This window comes from Parasteatoda tepidariorum, chromosome X1 (genome assembly GCF_043381705.1).
Source record: "Parasteatoda tepidariorum isolate YZ-2023 chromosome X1, CAS_Ptep_4.0, whole genome shotgun sequence".
Classification (NCBI taxonomy): Eukaryota; Metazoa; Arthropoda; class Arachnida; order Araneae; family Theridiidae; genus Parasteatoda; species Parasteatoda tepidariorum.
In genome coordinates this window covers 30251933-30270894 of record NC_092214.1, presented here as the reverse complement: position 1 = coordinate 30270894, position 18962 = coordinate 30251933, and the positions used below count along the sequence as shown (strand labels likewise).

Sequence of the window (18962 nt, the reverse complement as noted above, 5' to 3'; positions counted from 1 at the left end):
TCGATGACCGTTCTCACATTCTCCCGTGTACCACAAAAGAGAACGGTTTGGGACAGATGTCGACTTTTTACACATCTTTCGGAAAAAAAAGTCCGTGAGAACGGGGTAGACAACGATGGAACGCCAAGTCCCAGCTGATTATTATGGCAGTAAAGAAAGGGTTGACCTATTTACGGAGAACACACTACGGTATCGTTTCCGTCCCTAGTTTTTACATCATCCCATTCAAATAATTTGTAATGTTTTTTATTCGGTTAGTCGTTCTTAACTTCTATGTCAAGGTTTCGTCGACACATGTGCAAAAGAAAAGAATATACTAAATTAGAAGAAGAAAAAAATGATGGCCAAACTTGAGTTTTAACTTGATCACATGTTCACATTTTCTGAGTTTCATATCTTTGGATAAGATATTCAAATAAAGATTGTATTTTTGTGTGCAATACTGAGTTTAAAATTTATTTTATTTGAATTATTGTTCTTAAGTTATTGATTTTAGCTTGTAAATTGTGGCGTATTTGTTATTTTGATGTGTGTTAAAAATTTGTATTTGGATATAATTTACTTTTTGTGTACAGTGTTTCTACAGCATGTGGATTACAGCGAATTTTTTGAAGTTGCATATGACTTATCGGCAAAAAGAAAAAAAATAAATATTACTGGATTACAAATGTAGGATCTAAATAGCATTTCTTAGAAGTAAGGATATTTTTTAAGGGTAAGTAATATTTTGAAGGAAATATTTTGCTTAAGTGTAAAGAAACAAATCACTAAAAAAAAATAATTTAAATCGATGATAAGACGAAGTTAAATGATAGACGTAATTGACTTACACTCTTATGATTAACTAACTAACAATTTAAATAAAAAGTACAAAACATTAATTTTTGCAAATTTTTCTTAAAAGTTAAATTAACTATAAGTTTTTACGCATGTATAATTTGCAAACTGAAGACTATCGGTAGTAGTTTTAAAACTGACTTTTCAAAAAATAATGTATTTAAAGTTTGCCTATACTTTAAAGAAAGATAAAAATTACGTTAAAGATATATAATTCAAGTAATTGGTTAAATATTTTAGATTGAAACATGGGTTAAATTTTTTTGACTTAAATGCAATTTTTTAATGAAGTGGATTGTAGATTAAAAACACAATTAACTGAAACAAACGTAACTTTAAGAAAATAAAGTCACTGCAAATAAATGAAGTTTTACAAAATGTATGTAATTTAAGTAAAATGCAATTTTTGGAGGGATGAAATTTAAAATATATGAATGTTTATCCTTTCGTTTTCTCACTTAATGAATTGGGAATTTCTAATCTCAGCAAGAGATCGTCATTTTCATATTCCTCTTATCGATTTTCAAACTTGTCTTATCTCTGAATTTTCAAGAATTCTTAGTTGACAATGAAGGAGATCTGTCGATACGGAAGCTCTTAAAATTTATTTCTTTTTCTCAAGTAAAATGTCCATTTTCACTGCTTTCAACTTTAGTCAATTCGGGGCACTGTTTTGGAAAATATTATCGAATATTTGTCGTCCAACGTTTTGTATGATTAGCATATGTTCTAATGAAGTTAATGAAGAATATTTCAAGTTAAGGTAAGTACGCGGAATAAATTCATCACTGCAGTAAAATATTTATGATGCAAAGATAAGATAGGAAAGGAACATTGATTTTCTGCTCTGGGCAAAACCTAATTCAGAAACACAGCCAAACATAGAAATTGAATTGCACAAAAATCGAAATTTTGGTTATAATGCAAAACAAGATAAGGCACTACAAAATTTGTGATAGTTCTACACAAAATTTAATTTCAATGATTACTTTAAATTATTAATGAACAGAAAATAACATAAACTTATTGCAATAAATTCCTTTCGTGTAAAGCTTTCAGAAAATGTTTCAATTTCAATAATGCAAAATGTAAACATATTGTTGTATTATTGTTTGAGTCACGAATTTGAGTGACTCTCTCTCATGTCTTGTACACAAAAATTGAATTGATGCATGGCATGTAAGATTTATTTTATTTTATCTGTTTTAAATTAGTATGATTTACTTGAAGTTAGAGGCTGATTATGTAAAATTTGATAAAAGATCGTTTATCATGTAAATATATGTTTAGTTAATTTTAGATAAATTGTAACAATTATAAATTTAGATTATCAGTGTAATTTTAAAATGACAATATTAATGTATGTCTACATATATATTTAAATAAATGAAATGTTTGAGAATATATAGTGATATTAATACATGCAGATAAGGAAATAGAAGGGGAATTAAAATATAATCTTTTTACGAAAGAAAAAACTTCTGACAGCTAGAAAACTGTATAATGCACAGCTATTTATTTTGTATAAAACGCTTTTTACAAATCAGTTATCTCTTGCTTTAAATTTCATATCAATTATGTTGGCTTAAAAATTAACTTGATACTATTTTCTAGAAAAAAATATCATTTCTTTATAATGATTTAGGTCTTTATTTCTTTATAATGATTTATTCTTTATAATGATGATACAAATGTCCAAATATTATGATGAAAAAACTTAATTTGGTTAAGTTCAGACTTGCATTTATTATCAAAGGTAGCTAACGTTGCTATATAAAATTTAAAAAAAAAAAACGAAAGTAAAAAAAACTACACAGGTCATACACAGAAATGGTAAAAAATGTATGTTATCACATGTTTTGTTTCTCTAACAACTCAAGCATTTATTTTCAGGTTATGATTTTCATTAAAAAAGTTCAATCACAAAACAAACTTAAAAAATATGTAAAAAGGAAAATTACAAATTATGGACTTAAGTAGGTTCGAAACGCATTTTTGAAACACTTATTTTTTTTAAAAAGGTGCAAGTTTTTTTCTTTTTTCACATTACTTATTCATACAAAAAGTAGTACAAAAAGTGTTCACTCAAATCTTCGATTAAAATATTAAAACTACAAACTTTAAAGCTAGAAAATTTAAAAATTTTGAAAATTGATTCTATCGTTCGGTTTATATCTAGTATTTTATCTAGTATTATATCGGTCTAGTACTTTTTAATAAAAATGACCACTTGAAAAATTAAAAAAAATCTAACAAATATGCATAATTAAATTTCATAAATTTTATACATTTTTTCAGAAGCAAATAAAGTAAATTAAACAACAATAAACAAAATATATCATTTAAAATTGTATAATAGTTCTTGAGGTTAATAATTTTGCGATAAAAAAAAATTAAGAAAATGACGATGAAGATAAGAAATTAATTTTAAAATGTCATCATCATTTAAATTTGAAGTTTAATTTAGGAAGAAGCAATCCCTACTCAATCTTGTATTCCAATTGAGGTAATGATAAATAATTGCATTATATTAAAATGCTTATAAATCCTTAAAGCTTAGATCCTTAAGGTTTTGTTCAATAAAGAACAGCTTATGATTTTAAATATATATGTGTTGTTTACAACCTCTCAAACCTTGATCAAGAAGATTGTTTGAACAAAACAGGAATAATAAAGCATAAAAATAAGAAAAAGTTTCATTAAATTATGATGCAAAAATTTCAAACTTTTTCATTAGAAAAAATCACCTAAGTTACTTATTCAAAATACGATCCTTAGTTTACGCAAAGTTATAATAATGTTCTTTTCCTAAATGCGTTTGTACTATGTTATTTTTAGGTTATTTCATTTTAATCTCATAATAACTAACCTCTAATATCTTATTTTGGCAAATCTAATTACATAGGATATGATGACAGGTCTACAATGTTTCCAAGTGTTCCATTTTATTTGGAAGCAAATTCTATCGTTCATCGAAAAAATTTTAATACAATTCAATTTTATTAATTTCACAAAAATAAACTAGTTGATTTCATTTTATTCTTTATATGATCTCGAATCAGAAATTATTAAAAAAGTTAATATTCAGTTTTTGTTAAAATTTCTCAATCGATCAACAAATTTTTCAAAGTTTTAATGCATCTTAAATCGTTTGAAGTTACTATATTTACTATTGATTTTCATCATTTTAGTATTCTTTTTCCTCACGAGTATAAAAAAATAATGATAGTGGACATTTAACTTCACAAATAAAGGATAGTTCTGAAATTTTAAAGAATAATTCATGTCCCTGTTTCTAAATTTTATGTTTAGAACTTTAAAATAAATTTAAGAATGATTTAATAGCTTCATACGTAAGTATAAATTATCACGGTTTTGAGTCATTTTGAAGATTTTTTTTGTCAGGTGCTGTTTTTTGATTCAATCAAGTCTTTGTGTAGGAGGGTTTAATAAATAATAAGAAAATATATATTATAGTTACAGATTCAATATTCTGTGAGATCCAAATGTTATTATATTTTTTTCTACTTCAACAGGCATATCATTTTAAAATCATTAAGTTTTCCCCTTTTGAGTTATTTCGTTTTTATTTTTTGGGTGAGAATATTTTCTACAATTATATAGTATTACAAGACAGTGGCGCAGTAATATTACCATTTGCCTTTTGATGTATAGCTGGAATATAAAGATAAAAAAACCTCATAACTTTTAATGTGCAAAAATACTGATTTTAACACAGTCAATACTGATTTTAAAACAGTCTCTTCTCAATACTGATTTCAAAGCAATATTTTATTTTTGAAACTCAAACTTCAATTCCAAATTTCAATGTCTAAAAAGAAATTAGTATTTTGCTGATGCAGCAAAAATTTAATTCGGCGCATTTTGTGTCAAACTAGGTTTTTATTTTTTAAAATCTGGAAAGTTTTGAACAGACTTTATAATTACTGAAAACTAACACATTATGTGTCCGAGAAAACTTTAAAAGTAAATGTCTCCAAAAACAACCTAATTTGCTGCTTAGATAGGAATTTTTTGAGAAACAGATTTGCATCAGAAAGTATTTGCTTAACGTACACAGGAAATTTGAGTGTACAAGAAATAAAAACACCTCACCTCGTTTCTTACTTTCATTATATCTTACAATAGCTTTAATTAAGGAAAAATTGGCTACACTCATAAATGCATGAAAAAAATTATGAATTTTTAAAAGCCGATAACCAAACACAATGAATGTTTCTTTTCGTCTTTAAGATACAAAATAGTCGTAAAATAATAATTACAGTACATATAAGGACAAACATAAAACTTTATTGAACTATTAGAAAGTCGATGATATATTAGAATTGAGCATTATTTTATATTGAAGATTAGTTTGTAAAAATTTGTTTGATTGTTTTATCGAATTATAAATTTAAAATGTTATAACCAGATAATTTGACTACTTACCGTTTGAGGAACCTAAGACCGTTTGTTAGCACTAGACATCTCTTAAAATATATAGTCCACTATATTGATTCAAAATAATGCTTTTTCCATTTTCAAAATAGTTAATTTAAATTTATCTAATAAGCATACAATACTGATTTACTATTTCTATAGACTATTTCTATAGACTATTTCTATAGACTGAGTATCCTGATTAAATAACTATAAGTCGCCTATTCTTTTTTTTTTCAAAATAGATGACTTAGGACACTATAAAAATTTACTTATTCGATAGACTGAATCTTGAAATTTTCTCCAATGTGTTAGACTATGCACTATTTTCATTACAATTTTAGTCACAAAAAGTAGTTGTTTTTAATATTGAGCTCAGACTCCAGTGTTCAGTTAAAGTTCTGGCTCTCTGCTGCTTTTCATAACTGTAACATTCGAGGAAAAAACCACGGGTAATAGAATTTTAATTTTTCTTCAATAATAAAACAATCATTTTCCACATGGAATATGAGGGTCAGATCTGTATTCACTATTAATTTCTGGAAATTCTATTCTCTAAAGATTAATTTCTTTATAGTTTATAAAGTTAAAAACTTATATATGTTTAAATTAATCAGATGCATAACTGAAGCTTTCAGACATTTCGCTTGCCAAAAATGTTTATCAACAAAGATAAGACTTTTATTTTTTTTTCTTCAAGAAATGAAAAGTTACTGCATATTTTCAAAAAAAAATTCTCATTTAAAATTAAATCTCAAATCTCTTATTGTTTGAAGTAGATTATAAAAAATTGACTAACATGGCATGATAAATCTAAATTATTTTAAATTAAAATTCACAGAAAAAAAATGTGACTTAAAAAAAAAAGTTTTATGGATACCTTGCTACATCATTTAGCATCTTTACTAGATTTTTGGCATCTTTTTTCCTAATTTTACATTTTATTGCACACCTTTATTTTAAAACATTTCTATAAATAGATTTTAGGTTAACTCAAATAATAAAGATGTATAAATAATGAATAAAATGTCAAACTTAACTATTTTTAAAGATGGAATAAATTGACTGAAAATGTAAAGTATCAAAGTTCATGTTGGGAATGTTTATGCATTGTAAAGTAAAAAGTACTACTATATATGACCCCTATCACTGTATATGATTATTAATTTACAAACAATTTATGCTTCGAAATCTTTATTATATAAATACAGATTTCCAAATATAGTGGGGAAATTAGATTTTGTTAATCAATGCAAAATCATTGATACACCAACTCTAAATTGCAATAATTAATGCATGTCAAGTTATTTCGTTTTTTTCTTCTTTTCTGTATTCAATAATAATTTCAATAACTACAAAGCGAAACATAGTCGAAAAAAAGCAGTCTATCAATGTTAGTTCAAAAACAAAACAAAACAAAAATTTTTGGGAATTCATCAAAAAATGTTAGAAGTGTTAGAAGATATAAAAACTTTATGACACATGAAAAGCTTCCCAGTATAGTTTCATTCAACAGATTAATCTACGGACTTTTTTTATAATCTTTTTCTTCTTAGTTCTTGTTTAACTACTATTATTTTATCACTTCTCCTTAGTATTTATCATTAATTAAGTAGAAATTTTAAGACATACGTGATCAATACATCTGTTATGGCGTTTGTAATAAATAAACTTCCTTACATGCTATAAATGTAACCTTTGAGTTAATAATTTTAGGAAAAATAATTCGTACTTTTAAAATTCCATGAGTATATTTAAAACTGAAATGCATTTTAAAATTAAATTCACATAATAGGTATATTCAGAAATATAAGTTTGAGGTTAATATAAGTTATTGTTGAATTCCAGGCCAACTGAAACCAGTAGTAGAATTCCAAGCGTAACAGAGGGAAAATCACACTCGTATTTTATCATAAATAATGTATTAAATATATGTGAAAACAAAAAATTATGCAATAATATGCTATTTTAAGGTGCAATGTTTAGTTAAATGGCATGATATTTCCCTGCAACTATTTGTCAAATTTACAAAATGTCCCCTCTGTTACATTGCATTTTTTGAAGTTAATAAAAATGTGTAAGCAATTTAAAAAGTCTTATAATAATTTATTTTACCTTGAAATGTGATAATTAAAAAAAATGTCAAATGATATTTAGGATGTTCCAAATCACAGAATATAGCCGAAATAACAGTACGTGTCAAAAATGTGGGATTTTCTTCGTCCCCTCTGCTACGGACGCTTTTAATTACCTGGCAATTAAATTATGAGGCTCTTTTATTATTTTATGCTATTAAATTAAACATTGCACCTTAAAGTAGCATATTATTGCACACTTTTTTGTTTTCACACATATTTAATACATTTTTTAGGACAAAATACATGTGTGATTTCCCCTCTGTTATGCTTAGAATTCTACTATTATTTTATTGTTTTAAGCAAATTATTATTTCATTGATTTAAAAAACTAACTTATATACATTATTTAAATGCAATTTTAAGCTCATAGATTAATATCAACTATAAACATTAACAATTTTGCTAAACTAAGTAATTTTTAAGGTTACGAAATTCCTTATTTTAATTTGAATATTTTTCACCAATATTTCTTCCTTTTCGGAACATAATTTCATAAGTGTCCTGTCTATTAGATCCGAAATAGACAGACGAGAATTAATATATTCGAAATACAAAAATAAATATTAATAAAATTAAAATATATATGAAGTTATACGTATTTCTGATATGCCGCTTTGAAAATTCTGCTTCTGACTTATTATATCATAGCTCTTTACAGTTAGCTTCGAGAAAAGCAATTGAGAAAGGAAACTGCTGTATCGGTTCTTTCCTTCTATCGAAATAGACCAACTGGGTAATGCTCTAAGCTCTGAAGTTAGTCATGCGTGTGCAATAAATCTAAAACTGAACACGTTTTCATAATGTTTTCCAAAACATTTCTGTTTTGAGAGAAGCCAATGCAGCTACAAATATTCACAGGTGCACTGGAGAAAAGACATGAAATTTATGAGCCACACTATGTGAGTGAGGGTAAAGCTATACAAATCATTTAGAATATAGCAAACTTCATTATAAAATTTACATGTTTTTAAGTAAATTTGTGAAATTAATATCCATTATACGATATTAAATATTGGAACATATATACTTTTAAGAAACAAATAATTTGCAATATTTTTTTAAAAAAATATCTAGAATTATTGATTTATCTGTGGAGAATATTTTCAGACTAATTTTCGACTTTGTCTACAAATGGAATTAGTGGATTTAAATTTTATTTATACCTTTAAAAAAAATAATGCGTATTCATATTGAACTTCGGTTTTATAACTGCTTCGATTGTAATGTAGTGTACGATGAAAAATAAATGATTAAACTTCTTTATAAGCTTTTTGGTTAAAATAAGCCAACTTTTAACAGAGAAGATGCCCACTAAAACCTTCCATATGTTTTGTTTTGCCACACAGATGTTTTGTTTTGCAAAAGTTTTTCTCCGGTCATTTAGTAGTAAGACACAAATTTGAAATTCAGTGGAAAAGAAGGGAGCTAGTGGGGAGATGGGGCTAAAGTAAACAGCTTAAATAACGTTTTTATTTATTGGTAAAATATCCTCTGTGAGATATCGTAAATTTATAACACTAAAACTTTTGCATAATCAGACTGTGAATACTTTAGTAGAAATTTGTAAAGTGAAAGGTTTTAAGGTGCAAAAGTAATTTTGAAATTTACTCTTTAAATATATTTCACATTTACTCTTTTTAATATGTTATAAATAACAATGTTCTTACTTTTTTCAATATTAACTATTGCTCTTTATAGTTTCAACTAAGTATAATTAGGCATAAACACACATATATCCTCATGGGGATAGTGTGGACATGCTTTAAGTGGATTTTTCCATTATATGTTTTTTATTATTTAAATTGCAACGTTATGAAATCAATATAAATAAATTGAAACTTCGTGACAAGTCTGGCTCACTAATTGTTAACGACTTGTGCTAATCAAAATTTTAAAATAAAAAAAAGTTTTGTGTGTAATGTTGGTATAGTGTAATTTAATATTGATTTGGACATTATGATGTTCAATTCTTAAGAAAAGAAAAGATAGATATAGTTCATCAAATAATTTTTTCCAATGCCCACCTGTTAGAATGACCCACCTGGGCATCATACAGGCATCTAAGGGTAGATTTGTTGGCCACTCTTTCAGGGGCACCATATTAGTTGGGCTAACGTTGCTCCCACAGTAAGGACGCTGCTACCACATTTTTATTCTTCATTTCTCAAATCTCAATAAAAAAAATTGTTTACTAAACTTTCATAGCCAGTGGCAAGTAGAACCATCAGGTGTGCATCTTAATGCACTTATAAAATTGACACATAAATTTTTTTGATGAAATAAAAATATATTTCAAAATATTTATCAAATTAATTCAAACATAAATCCATTCAAAATGACATTTTTAGTGTAATAAAATTCTTTGTTAAAAATTAGTATTTTAGTTGTGGTATTCTTTAATTATTTATTCTCTAATAAGGTGTAAATTTAAATGAATTTCATTTTGGCTTTAGATATACCTTTGTGAGTTGTAATAAATGTCTACTTAACAAGTAATCATGATAGTCCACTCTAGTCCCATAGCTTATCCCCTTTAGTCCCGCGTAGTGTTGTTAAAGTGGTCAAAAACAGCTTTTTAAAAAAAAAAAATTACGGAATAACTAAGCAAATTTTTAAGCCCAAATATGAAAGAGAATGCAATAAAACATCCAAATTTTGATTAATACTTCACGAGTTAAAAATTAATTTTAACAAGGGTTTTTGACAAATTTATAAAAAATTACCACACAGTATAATGATATTTAACTTTATCCAATTGTCACCGATAAATAGTTAAGTCAACACAGCATGCATGTGACTCTTTATCTAAATTCCTGCCTCTAATCTGCCTTTATCTAAATTCAAGTTTAGCCTAACTGAAGTTAATTTATATATTGTTTTGCTAAATTTTGGTGAAAAATTAGTTTAACTAAATTTTAGTTTGAAAGAAATCAAAAAACTAATCACTTTTGATCCAATGAACGGAGTTTAACATTATGAAATCTCAATAATTCAAAAGTCAGCCCTGAAAATGTTACTGAATTAATTCAAGTAATAATTTAAATACGATATCAGGCTCAAGAGCATACTTTCTCTTCAAGGATTCATTTTTACTACCTACAAAAATTAAACGAGAATAATTAAAAAATGATTCTTTACTTTTCCAATAATTTGAGCCCAACATTGCGATCATATTTCTTAGTCCTTGTCCATCAGCTTCTCCTTAATTTATGGCTAGGAGATCTAAATTTTTCAAAAAATATTATGTTTATTGAGTGAAAGTCATTTTTATGTCTGATCATCTACTTTAACTATATACATGTTTGAGAAATGCTTTTTTTGCCATTACGATAACCACCAGTAGGTGTAATTCTAATCATTTGATCAAATATTATTGGTATTTTTTCTTTTTCCTAATCAAGAAAAAGGGATCTCATAATAAATAAAAGAAAGAAAATTGTCTTTGTTTGAAAATCTTGAATGAATCTTGCGTGGAATTTTTTTATCCTTACAAGAGGTCTAAGGTAAGGTTTAAGGGTAAAAACAAGTCACCTTTTTTATTTTTTTTCTTATTTTAAATCTCAGTATGGAGATTCCAAAAGAATTGTTTATAAAAATATAAATATATAACTTGTAACTAAATATTTACATATAATGTGCAAATATTTAAGCTAATACTTATTCGCAAAGTTGTATCGCTCATCAATTTATAGTTATTCTATCTTTAAATATACCCATTCTTTCAATGCATTTCGGATTTAAAATAGCACTAAAAATATGTTTTTTTCTTTGTTACTTATTTTTTAATTACATTAATTTTTTATAAATCATTATGAAAAATTAAGAAATAAAGTATAACTTTATGACGAAAATCACATAAAAATTCTAAGGAAAGGAACATTTTTAATCAGCTAAATATTTTAAATATCAATTATTGAATGTAAGATTTCATACAACATGAAATGAAATAAATTATTAAACTTTAAATTATATTATTTATATGTTTACCTATAAGAACAAAATACTTTATATTCTTACAATTAATACTTTTAGATGGAAAAAAAAACTCATAAAAAGTTTCTACTTCAAAGAAGCATTCTAAAATAATAGATCATAATAAAATATAATTTTAAAAATTAGAAACTAAATTTTCAGCATTTAAATAAAAATCAAAGTAAAAATAAAATCAATCAAATTAAATTTCTTGTTAAATAAATGATTTTTAAAACTTTTCACCTAATTTGTTAAACATTGAAGATTTTGTTAAACTAAGTATTAGTTTCATTTTTTTAATGTAAAGTTTAATAGGAATACTTCTTTAAATCAGCTTTAAAAACTAAAATTACAAATATTTTTTTAATATTATGAATAATATGCTACAGCGTATCAGCATGTTTACAAGCAATGCATTGATATAATATTTAATTTGTGTCTCCAGTTCAGAAACTAATTAAACGATTTCAACCAACAAGACAGAGATAGATAGTTTCCTAAAAGAGACACATTTCAACATTTAATCAACTGATGCACTTTTATATTTTCTGTTTTGGGCAGTTCGCTTTAGAAAAGACAAGCATTCTGATGCAATAATGTCCACCGTCTAGTACATAATACATGCAATATACAAAGCCTTTTCATTTCGCTAGAGACACTACACTGCTTTAAAATTTTATTTTTACTGCAAAGCGGAGTGTTCTTCAGCAAATTATGTAGCTGTAATGAGAATTTCTATTGTCTTTCTCGAAACGTGAAGATGTCACATTGCTTTGAGATTAAATTCTTGTTTGACCATAGCATTTTTGGATGAAGAAGATACATTATGGGTGTTTTGAGAATGGGTAACTTTCTGTGTAGTGAGATAATTTCGACAAAGTTTAACTTCTGAGAAAATGGAAAAGTATATAACAAACTTTAAGATTCTTTATCGTTTTAAGCTGTTATAGATATTTTTAAATCAAGTGCAAAGTTAATAATTCGAGTGCAAATACAAAATTACATTATATTCAGCAAAAAATACCTAAGACTAAAAGAAAATTTGAAAACCAAAAACTAAATTTCTTACGTACCTCAAATCTTTAGCTTCGTATTTCTTTTTTTAAAGATTGTTTTAAAATACATCATGGTACATCGTTGTATTTCCTTTTACATCATAATCAATTATATTTTGAAAAAATTCGACAAAATTATATTTTAAGCATTTGGAGTTTTTAAATTTCATTAATACCAATGCGTATCAAGTTTGAAGTTGATGTTGTCGTGTTTTCTATATTAAATAAATATAAATAGTTATTAAATCAAAAAACAATAAAAACAGTATTTTGGGAAGAAAAAAGTAAATTGTTAGTTCGTTTATTCATTTATTTATATATTGACTTGTAAACATCAAATGGTTAAGTAATTTATTTTAACTATTTTTATTTGGCATATGACTAAATTTTTAATAGTAGTAGTTTAATGGAATCAAATATTTAGAAGATCATGAGTTACACCTCTGCAGCTTTGCTGTATGAAATAATAAGTACTTATTTATTTTACATACTAGTTAAATAATAGAAGCATATTTGTATTATTCTCAAGGATATAATTTTGACTTAAATATTTCATTATTTTATTGTTAAATATTTTAAAACTACTTTAACAGTTAGGTTTAGGTAATCAATAACTCGTAAAAACCAGTAAATCTAGTTGGAAGTTACGAAAATGCAAGTTCTATAAATTACTGGATTTAGTTTTATTATTTGTAATAGTGAAATTAATGTTAATAGTTAAAATTAATCAATAGCTTTTACCCGTGACCAATGCCCTTGTTACACTAAATGAAAACTGTGAACACTGAATATACTACTTAGTTGTAATGGGACTCTTTCATTCTTGGAGCTAATCAACTTTCTTTTCTACAAATATAGCTAAACCACCTCAGTCGTATCCATATAAAATATGAATTAAAAAACAGATTTATATGCTGAGCATTCGAGTTAACTTTCGGAAACAAGTGAATGATATTTTATTTTAAGTCTCCATGTTTCGAATTTTTTTTAACTTTTTCAAATGAAGTAGAATGATTTCAAAACTGTTTTTTTCAAGTCTAGTACAACGTCATTCAAGTCATTTCCTTTCATCTACATCCAATTTATTGGATAGAGATAACACTACTGAAAGTGTAATTCAGGTATTTAAAGTTTAACAAGGGTTGGGACTTTTGTATGACAACTTCTTATATTTACAATGTTTAATGAATGTCTAAGAAATACAGGAACGTACGATGAGTGTACTGGTTGAGTGTAATTAATCATTTATTTACATAGCATTGGTATCGAATAATTATTTTTTTAAATATGTAATGATTACTGATGGTATAAAGAAAGAGTTACTTTTAATGGGGAATAATATATTTCTATTGATAAAAGAAGCATTTATCCAATTTCACGAGCTTAATTGCAAGTATATCAATATATATTTACCAAGGTCTGGCCATTTTACGTAATCTGTATAAGGAAAACTTCACTCGAAAAAATTAAGGATCAAATTAAGTAAAACGTATGGACACTCAGATATCAGTACTTTTTACCATAAAATTCATTTTTACCATAAAATTTTATGGAGAAAAAAAATCTGATATACCATAATTTTTAAAGTAATATTTACTGTAATAAAACTGAAAGAATGAAATAAATAAATAGATATTACGGTATAAAATTTTACGTTAGAAAGGGATTTTATGGTAAAAGGAATTCGACGGATCCTACGGATTTTCCGGGGGTGGCACTCAGGGTACCAATACTTTTTACCAAAATTTGATCTTATATTTTTTACGGTGTTGACACTTTACAATATTTAACAAACTATCTTTACCCATTTAAAACAATAAATACACAAAATACAAAACATAATTATGATAAACTTTTGATCAAAGTGATAAACTTTTGATGGTATTTATTTCAATTTGAATCAAAAGTTCAATCTCGTGTAAAAAATATGTTGTTCTTTCCCAAAGAAGTGAAACAATTTTTAATCCTTTTTTTATTGAGCTTTTTTTCTGTTCCTCTTTTTACAGTGCATAGTTAAGCATGAAATTTCGAAAGATTGTCAGCTGTTGACATACACTTTTAAAGTAAAATTTTGTTGAATTTTTTTTCTGTATTTTTCTAAGAAATTCGACTTTGTTTCGTTTTTGTTCTTACGGTGCATATTTTATCCTCATTGTTTCATTTATTTAATTTTAGACAAAACATTTCTTTGACTTCAATTCTTTGACTCAATTTCCGAAGTAATATTTTCTAATTTTAAAGAAACAAAATGTATTAAAATCTTCTGAAAGTATCCTTCTGAAGTCTCTTAAAAAAATTTTTAATTTAAATATGAACGTAATAAATTTCAATATGAGCGTAAATTAAAACAATTAACGACAGAAAGATTTGCAGAAATTAGTATTACATCTAGCATCAGAACTCAACTTCACATGTTTTTTAGAAACTGAGAATCATTAAAAATATTTTTTAGTTTGAGAAATTTAATGTTCAAATGTTCAAATGGTCAAATGTTCAGAAAAATGTTCAAATGTCCAAGAAGTGTAAAATAAAATAAATAAAGCTAAATATTTGTGGAACTTGAGTGTTCGATAAATTCTATAGTTTTACTTATGGTATATTATTAAATAAGAGATCAAACATACCTAATTCCTTAAATTATGGGGAATTGGTAAAAAATAAAAAGTTTTATTTAAGTAAAACCAATAAGCATTGGTAAAAAATAAATTTTACGAAACACATTTCAAATTGATCAAGCATTCCATTAATAGAAATATTTACACGCTTCCGATAATCAAATAATAATGATTATTTGAAATTTAAAAAAAAAATTGGCATATTTTTTACTAGATCATAACTAAAACTTATTATGGTTCTTCACTCAATTTCTGAAACTAGTATTTCTTTTCAAGAAAATGTTTAAACATGGTACTTATTGCATTGCCATTTTAATTAATGCATTACCATTATATTGCATCTTATTGCATTACCATTATATTGCATTGCATTTTAAATATACATAAAATAATTTTTCTCTCTATTGCTAACACATAAAATGAATTATTAAAAAGAATTAATGATTTATATAATACGAAATAGAGCAAATAATTTCTATTAGGAACACGGAAAAAAACACAAAATAAACTCACCACGAAATATGTTAACAATTTATATTTCAATAATGAATTGACTTTTAAACACATTTTTTTACACAATTTTGTTTTTAAGTTTGATGCATTTTGAACTTTAATATCGTAGTTTTTATTTTTTTAACGATACAATAGTTATTTTATGATGCAAATGGTAGATTTTAACACTTTATTTAGATTATAGTCAATTATTTTTTCGTATTACGGTTCAAATTACCAATATTATGGTGCATTATTGAATTTTATTTTTAGAGTATGATTCTAAAATGATTTGAAGTTTTTTTGCTTAGTTCTTCTAAAGAATTAACACTCTTATATTAAATGCTTCTTTTGCACTAAAATAAGGAAGAACTGTCCATAAAAATAAAATCATTTCTTTCAACTCGATAAGTAGCTGTCTTAAAACTGGATCAAATAAACTTACACTATTGCGCAAATTTGAACTAAAAGTTGCAGCAAATAAAAAAATACTTCTCATTTTTTAGTTAAAATATTTAAAATTTATTTTTACAGCATTATTGCGCAGGAATTTTAAAGAATTTTAAAAGTACTCATATCTATTCATATTCTCACGTTATTCATAAATAACTTTTTTAAATTCCATATATGCCACATTTTTTAAGAAAAATTTTTAACAAATAAATGAAGTGCCATTAACTTTCTAATTAGTTTAATCTAATTAGTATAATCTAATTAGTATAACTAATTAGTTTTATCTGATTTGCTTACAACCAAATTTTTCCGATATTAATTTTTTAATTTTCTTTGATTAACGTTTTGATTTAATGACAGTTTCAGGATTAAATATATAAACCAAAGATCTGTTTGATGATCAGGAAAAGATCATCAAACAATAAAAAGATCATAAGAAAAGATCATCAAGAAAAAGATCATAAAAGATCAATTCTAATCAGATTCCATTTCAAATTATACAAAGAGGTGAAAACTTCTCCAAGGTTTCCTTTTCAAAACCAATAATAAAGTGCTATCATTTTTAAGCAATAATTACTAAATTATAACTTTGTATAGTTATGCATTTAACGTAATTTCTTAAACGATCACAGTTTTTCAAACAAATTTGGCACGAATATATGATTGACATATAAAATGTCCTAAAAATAAATTTCAAAACAAAAATTGCATGTTTCTCGTTTGCAATTCTGATATTTGCTGAAAATACTTAATATAACATATATTTATGCTGAATAGTTATATTATTTAAAATTTCTGGAAATAAAAGCAGTGCCACCGAGATAATTTTTTTTAAAGAGGTTGCAATAAATTGTCACAAACAGGAAGACGCACAGGCACGAGATTGGTAATTAGAATTCAATTAACTGTCATTAGCACTTAAATGAATTCACGTTTCAGTATAATAACTCATTGATTCCATTGTTTGTACGATTCACCACTTCATTTCCTTAAAAACGACTACGAATTTGATGATTTAATTATCATACCTTAAGGTGAATTTAATGCACCATCAAAAAATGCATGATTTCACTTTCTTTCACTAAGAAACAAACATGAAATAATTCTGCAGATAAAGAACTTTTATTTCATTTATTGAGTTTAAAAATTAAGCTCTTTTATATGGGTTGTGAAGGAAATAACAATAAAACATGAAAACAAAACTTTCTGTATTGATTTCACTTAATTTATGACAATTGTTGAAATTTTTTTAAGTTGGGAAATATATAATTTTAACCAATAGAAATTATCAATAACATATCAATTTTTGTTATAATGTGAATTAAAAGTGCGAAAAGTCTTTTAAAGGTACTGAGGTGTTTTCAAACAATAATTTATATTTTTAAATTACTTTATTTTTTTAATTCAAAGCTAGGATTAATTTAAAAAAATATCCATGAAGCTGTTTATATGCGACGCCATTTTGATACAGATTTAAAGTTTAATGAGTAAAAATAATGCATGTAAAAAGTTCTATAACTCTTCTAATAATACTTGTGCCGAGTGCATAATCATATTTACACAATGATAATGGAAGTGCGCTCAATAGCAGTGTTTTTACTTTTGTTACTTGTAATGGAAGTAGTTGCAGATATAAAACACGTGTTTAAAGATATAGGGTACATGGATGTAAATAATTTTTCTTACACTGTGTTAATTTTGAAGTTCAGTGTTTTCACTTTTAGTATGCTGCAGATCGATATACTCTTATAAGTTCTCTGTTGCTAGCGAAATTTAGAACAATCGCTTATGCTAATAATGTAAGTGATATTACAGAAATATTAAACACATAATTATCAGCTTCAAAATAATAATATATATTAATAAAAAAATAATTCAAAAGCAGATTGAAAGACCTTTAAGTAGAAAAGTAGATTTAAAAATATTAAAGTATTATAAATTGGTAACAAAATAATTGTGATATCAAGAAATTCGTTTTCAATTTTTTACTGTCTGCTTTAACCTGCCTTTATTTAATTCTTTACGAAAAATAATTGATCAAAAATAATTGACAGTTCATCCAGCCATTGTACGCAATTTTAACAATTTTTAATCTGGAAATTATTTAATTCAACATAAACTCAAATTGCACTTTTATAGTGGGTCTCTTTTTATAATACATTTGCCCTAGGAAATTACTAAAACGAAAAAGATTTACTAAACCGAAACAATCATTTAATGTACTATAGTAGATCAATAAATTATAAATACGCAATCCTCTGATATATTGTAAATATTTCTTTTAATGGAGCACTATTAAATCTAACCAACTAAATTATGTTAGAAAATTTTAAGAAATAATAAGAAAGCTATACATTTTTGAAGTAAGGGAAGGCACATGTAAACAGTTTTTTTGAGAAATCCATGTTTTTGATACTTAAAATTTATATAATGAAAAATTAACAATGTATCAAAAATGCGTACTCTTAAAGAAAAACCTGAACATTTTCTGAATAATTAATAATGTATCAAGATTTTAAACATTGAAATTTTTGTTCAAAAATTTTTATAGTTCTCCACCACATATTGTTTGAATCTATCAAGAGCAACTCGATTATAGGTAAGTATTTGAATAAAAATGCAGGAAATGTAGGAAAACTGCAGCTTAATGTTAAATATTTCAATATTCCAAGCAATTTAAACAAAAAGGATTAACCAATTTAACTGTAAGCTTATAAATTTAATTTCATAATTTTACATTCAATAGTTAAAAACAATGCTTAGTTTGATCAGACTAACATTCAAGAAAATGGCTGAATTTGATTCGACTTACTTTCTCGGAAAAAAAATAACAAAATCATATCTGCATCTAAGTAATATCATTAATTTGAAAGAAAAAATTAGAGGAGTTCAAACATGCCCACATCTTTCTTATATTTCTTAAATAAAACATTTCTGTTCTTATTTTTTTAATAAACTCA

At 25.4% G+C, this 18962-nt stretch overlaps 1 long non-coding RNA gene across 1 annotated transcript in view; it reads left to right on the top strand.

Annotated features, from left to right (window-relative positions):
* The first annotated feature begins 1456 nt into the window (after positions 1 to 1456).
* LOC139427060 (uncharacterized) overlaps positions 1457 to 18962 on the top strand; it is a 179220-nt gene continuing 161714 nt past the window's right edge. Inside the window, exon 1 of the long non-coding RNA XR_011638215.1 lies at positions 1457 to 1600. This is a non-coding gene — a long non-coding RNA (uncharacterized lncRNA). The remainder of the gene's footprint in view (positions 1601 to 18962) is intronic.